The sequence below is a fragment of the Lucilia sericata genome, unplaced genomic scaffold (genome assembly GCF_015586225.1).
Source record: "Lucilia sericata isolate MDLA Ls3-8-SP2 unplaced genomic scaffold, ASM1558622v1 Contig000615F_arrow, whole genome shotgun sequence".
Taxonomy (NCBI): Eukaryota; Metazoa; Arthropoda; class Insecta; order Diptera; family Calliphoridae; genus Lucilia; species Lucilia sericata.
Window position 1 is genome coordinate 199219 of NW_023994621.1, and position 6588 is coordinate 205806.

Consider the following 6588-nt stretch of genomic DNA (forward strand, 5'->3'; position numbering starts at 1 on the left):
ATCACTTCTATTTCCCAAGAAAAATCCATTTTTTGAGTGAAAACATAAAAGTCCATTTATTTTGGAAACTAGAAGAGATAGAGGAAAAACAATAATAATCTGTGATCACTTCTATTTCCCAAGAAAAATCAATTTTTTGACTGAAAACATAAAAGTCCATTAATCTTGGAAACTAGAAGAGTTAGAGCCAAAACAGTGATAATCTGTAATCACTTCTATTTCCCACTAAAAATGACAATTTTTGAGTGACAACATGAAAGTTCATTTATCTTCGAAACTAGAAGAGATAGAGCCAAAACAATGATAATCCATTTTTTGAGTGAAAACGTAAAAGTCCATTTATCTTACAATCTGTTATCACTTCTATTGTCCATAAAAAATGAGTGGAAACATAAATGTCCATATATTTTGGAAAGAGTCAAAATACCAATGACCCTGAAGTAAGTCTGTATCTGTTTCTTATAGTCGTATTATTAAAATTCGAATATTTTTGATTATTCTATGCTATATACGTACATATGTACATATGCAAAATTAAATACTGCCTAAGAATGGTGACATTGTCCCAATGATAACTGCAGGGTAAAAACTTAAAAACAAATGTTTGTATATTATTTACCAATACATATCTATTTAATTTGTACTGTAAACAAAATGTGTGTACAATGTACATAAATATGTATGTATAATATACATTGTATATACATACATAGGCATGTGTAATATACTAAATATGTATCTGAATTCAACATATGTAAATGAAGTCAGCCACTTATCAGTTGAGCAGGCTGCGAACTTCAAAATGAATACACAGTTTAACATTTTACTTTGAAGACAAAAGACGTATTTGTCTAAGTTCCTTAAAAATTAGTTTAACATGAAGATTGGCAAAAAAAATTTAAGAGTAATCAAAAATTATAATCATGAGAATTTTTAAAATACAAATATTTATTTAAAGTTTTTGTGAAAATAAACAATCTTTTAATTGCAATAACAAACGTTAAATTTTTTAAAAAATAATTTTAAATTATTCGAGTGAATAAAATGTTTACAAAAATGTATTTTAAAGAGGTAAGTTTAGGTTTAATTTAAAATATGAGATTGTGAAAGTTCTTATTTAATAAAACAAAAATCCTTAAAAAACTTAATTGAAAGATTTAAATAGTCAGCTCTATAGTCTAGACTAAAGTCAGCTCTATAGTCTAGACTATACTCAGCTCTATAGTCTAGACTATAGTGAGCCCTATAATCTAGACTATAGTCAGCTCTATAGTCTAGACTATAGTCAGCCCTATAATCTAGACTATAGTCAGCTCTATAGTCTAGACTAAAGTCAGCTCTATAGTCTAGACTATAGTCAGCCCTATAATCTAGACTATAGTCAGCTCTATAGTCTAGACTGTGGTCAGCTCTATAGTCTAGACTGTGGTCAGCTCTATAGTCTAGACTATAGTCAGCTCTATAGTCTAGACTGTGGTCAGATCTATAGTCTAGACTATAGTCAGTTCTATAGTCAGCTCTATAGTCTAGACTATAGTCAGTTCTATAGTCTAGACTATAGTCAGCTCTATAGTCTAGACTATAGTCAGTTCTATAGTCAGCTCTATAGTCTAGACTATAGTCAGCTCTATAATCTAGACTGTAGTCAGCTCTATAGGCTAGACTATAGTCAGCTCTATAGGCTAGACTATAGTCAGCTCTATAGGCTAGACTATAGTCAGCTCTATAGGCTAGACCATAGTCAGCTCTATGGGCTAGACTATAGTCAGCTCTATAGGCTAGACTATAGTCAGCTCTATAGGCTAGGTTATACTCAGCTCTATAGGCTAGACTATAGTCAGCTCTATAGTCTAGACTATAGTCAGCTCTATAGTCTAGACTATAGTCAGCTCTATATTATAGTCAGCTCTATAGTCTATACTATAGTCAGCTCTATATTATAGTCAGCTCTATAGTCTAGACTATAGTCAGCTCTATAGCTTAGACTATAGTCAGCTCTATAGCTTAGACTATAGTCTAGACTATAGTCAGCTCTATATAAAACTTTCGAGTTAAAAATTACGTTTAGAAGTCACATACATATGAGGAGTCGTTCCATTCTACTCCTGTGATTAAAATAAAAAGTCGATAGTCTGTGTAGGAATTTTTCATCAAATTCGTATTTTCTCATGATTGATTTTCTCATGTTGAATATCTTTCGCTCTAGAACTAGGTATAAAATAAAAGAATTTTCTACCTGTTGTACATTTAAAGGTTTAACTAATAAATATGTTTATATTATTTTATGGGTATTTCCCATTCAGTTTGAAATTTTCATTCAAAAAACCCATAACAGATAAATATCAAATTGGTTGTCATCTAATAAGTCGCAACTTCACACATTTGCCACATGTGGGTTAATTTTCCCCATTGCTGATATTTGAAACATTGTTAAAAACCACTTTAAAATTTCCTAAATATTGTAGTCATATGTATACAATTTCAAAAATGTCTTTTCCCGCTTTTCATATTTTGTAACAAACAAAGACCGCTCAACTTATTTTGACCCTTTATGCCTCAAATTACTTATAAAGTGTCAAAACACTTTTTAAATTGTAAGGGCAATAACCTAAAATAAAGCAAAAGCACAATTTACTTGCACTCTATAGTTTCTTAAATTTTATTCTGGTTTTAATTTACATATATTGTGAGCCATTATTTTAAAATTATGATCTATAAATTTTAGGCATTTTTGACAAACACAACAATTAAAGCCTTTGTTTATAATTTGCAGTGAATGTTTCCAGTCGGCAAATAAATTACACATATATGTATAACATATGTACAATGTATATATGTACATACACATGTATATATTTGCTCAAATAAGCGATTTACGCGATTTAAGTTTTAATTAAAATAACAAGAAGAAAATTTGATATTTTAAGGGTAAAGAATAATTACCAAAAATTCTTAGAGTCCATTAAAAAAATCGTAAAATATCGCAAGACAGATTAATACTTATGTTATTTTATATAATCTTAAGTTTCTTATTAAATATAGACTAGACTATAGAGTAGACTATAGACTAGACTATAGACTAGACTATAGACTAGACTATAGACTAGACTAAAAACTAGACTATAGACTAGACTATAGACTAGACTATAGACTAGACTATAGACTAGACTAGACTAGACTATAGACTAGACTATAGACTAGACTATAGACTAGACTATAGACTAGACTATAGACTAGACTATAGACTAGACTATAGACTAGACTATAGACTAGACTATAGACTAGACTATAGACTAGACTATAGACTAGACTATAGACTAGACTATAGACTAGACTATAGACTAGACTATAGACTAGACTATAGACTAGACTATAGACTAGACTATAGACTAGACTATAGACTAGACTATAGACTAGACTATAGACTAGACTATAGACTAGACTATAGACTAGACTATAGACTAGACTATAGACTAGACTATAGACTAGACTATAGACTAGACTATAGACTAGGACTATAGACTAGACTATAGACTAGACTATAGACTAGACTATAGACTAGACTATAGACTAGACTATAGACTAGACTATAGACTAGACTATAGACTAGACTATAGACTAGACTATAGACTAGACTATAGACTAGACTATAGACTAGACTATAGACTAGACTATAGACTAGACTATAGACTAGACTATAGACTAGACTATAGACTAGACTATAGACTAGACTATAGACTAGACTATAGACTAGACTATAGACTAGACTATAGACTAGACTATAGACTAGACTATAGACTAGACTATAGACTAGACTATAGACTAGACTATAGACTAGACTATAGACTAGACTATAGACTAGACTATAGACTAGACTATAGACTAGACTATAGACTAGACTATAGACTAGACTATAGACTAGACTATAGACTAGACTATAGACTAGACTATAGACTAGACTATAGACTAGACTATAGACTAGACTATAGACTAGACATAGACTAGACTATAGACTAGACTATAGACTAGACTATAGACTAGACTATAGACTAGACTATAGACTAGACTATAGACTAGACTATAGACTAGACTATAGACTAGACTATAGACTAGACTATAGACTAGACTATAGACTAGACTATAGACTAGACTATAGACTAGACTATAGACTAGACTATAGACTAGACTATAGACTAGACTATAGACTAGACTATAGACTAGACTATAGACTAGACTATAGACTAGACTATAGACTGGACTATAGTCTAGTATAGTATAGAATAGATTAGTATAGTATAGACTAGTATAGTGTAGACTAGACTATAGTATAGACTAAAGTCTAGTCTATAGTTTAGACTAAAGTCTAGTATATAGTTTAGTCTATGTTTTCTATTAGTTTGTAAAAAAATTCATTTCTAAAGAAGGTTATAAATGAATTAAGCATTTTATTTTCTTCCTACTAAATCTAATAAATTCTTATACTTCTTTTTATTGCAGACTACGTGTAACTTAATATGGACCACAATGCATAGGCATTATTGCTCCGTGTAGATCAACAAGAGCGCCATCTACTCATCTACTCTGCTCAAAAGAGCAGAAACTTTTGCCGTTTCCGATGAGAAAAGGGTACAAAACAAATTTATCTTTAGAACCGATAAATTGGGCACACTACAAGTTTTATCGCCACGTTTACAAGAACTAGAGGTAATTAATAGAGAAACCAAAAAACGCTTAAATAATATACACACTTCTAGCAATGACTGATGGGATAAAGGACTCCCAAAATGCGATACAATAGACCCTAAAGGTACTGATTTAGTTCAACTACAAGTTACCCACAATCTACCACACTCTATATCTTTGCAGGAAGTTATTAAACAGCAGCATAGGCAAAATGGAAGTGGTGTCAAGTCTACTCATTTCACCCAAATGTTCCATTCAACATTTCCAGACAACTTTTACAAAGCTCGATTTGGATAATGATGTACATGATTCGAATAGTGGGGCTAATAGGCTCTTTCAAGATAATTGCTCAAAAAACTCAAGCTAATCTGGTAGGACAAAAAATATCCATGAAAGTGTCATACCTATCATTTACCACATGATAGGTTTACCGAATAAAGTCCATAAATCCAATAGTTTTTACGCCATTCTTGCTTCTGCTCAGCTGCAGCCTGAAATTGACCTAACAATTCCTCAATGCTCATAGCCCTCTCAACTAATACCACGACATTCACGCACTGACAGTTCTCCAGCCATTATACAGCATCCATAACCTCGCTCACTCCACTCTTCTCGGCAGGAGTAACACACACAGATGCCTCAGCCACTTTTACATATGATCAACGTTATTATTTACCTTTAGCCAACGCTCCAGTCACCTCTACTCCCACCTTCTGTCGCATAATTTCCTATACTTCACAGGCACAAACTATAATATGCTAAATGTCACAGCATCAGAAACATCACATGTCAAATGTTACAGCATCATATGTTAAGTATAACAGCATCAGCTACAGCATGCACATCATCATTCTCATCCTCTACAAATCCAGTAATTTGTTCTCATTATTAACATCAAATCATCCAAATGTTCTAATCAAGTTCGAGGAATAAGAAATTTAGTTTTGACGTAAGTTTTGCTAAAGAAGTTCAATAACAACTTCTCAAAATACTAAGAAGTGCTTAATTGATATGTTTATATACATAAATATCATAAGTTATAAATCATATACATATGTATGTATGGACTCGTATTCCATTAAAAATATTCTTGAAAACGTCATTTGAATGCATGGTTAAAGTTATTATATTCTCATCATCGTTTCCATCTGCTTCGATTGGAAAATTGTTGTCGACTAATTGGAATTTGTGTGTATAGGTATTGTTACCGATCGATAATTTTTGAATTGATGGTTCCCATTGAGTAAATTTCTTCTTTTGAAATACCCGTTAGTTTGTATTTCTCATCAGTGCAGTATTCTTCGTTATTAAGTTGCTTTGTTACTTTATATATTGAAATATCTGTGCCAGTATCTACTTAAAATGTTAAATCGTGGCTCTTATGTTTTAGTACTATAAAGTTTAGTATTTTGGTCTGATATTTTATATACTCTTAATTTTGGCTGTCTAGAATATCGTTGTATTCCGAGCCTTGGTAGTTTCCCAGAACTTCGATCATTCGTATATTATGTGATTGGTTTATGTAATTATTCTTGTTGTTGTGCTGCATACGATGATCTATTGTGCAATAACTTCTTCTTTACTGGCAGCTCTGGATCCTCTTCCTTTGATTTTGTTGTCCTCTTTTTTAAATTCTTCTGGGCTTGTTCCTAATATAGTCTTTACTTCAGGGTTCAGATGTTTCATTAATTTTGACTGGTGGACTTGGTTTTTGTAATTCATTCTCTGATTCCTCCATATAGAGGGTATATCTTAAGTTATTGGTCACTTTAGTTGTACGTTAAACGTTGCAACTCCAAAACATTCAAAATGCTATTAGAATTCTTAACCAATTTATATGCACCCTTCAAGGCATAAATCAATTCTTCAATAGTTCTAGGAATTGAAGTTTGTTTTATTCTATTT

The 6588-nt window shown here is 31.6% G+C and overlaps 1 long non-coding RNA gene across 2 annotated transcripts; it reads left to right on the forward strand.

The window, feature by feature from the left end:
• Nucleotides 1-291: 291 nt before the first annotated feature.
• Nucleotides 292-5996, forward strand: LOC119606708. 2 transcript variants are annotated; one of them, XR_005231678.1, is made up of 2 exons: nucleotides 292-1071; nucleotides 4498-5996. It is a non-coding gene; the product is annotated as an uncharacterized LOC119606708 (long non-coding RNA). The 2 variants fall into 2 exon arrangements; XR_005231679.1 differs by lacking the exon at nucleotides 292-1071 and adding an exon at nucleotides 1669-2928.
• Nucleotides 5997-6588: the final 592 nt, after the last annotated feature.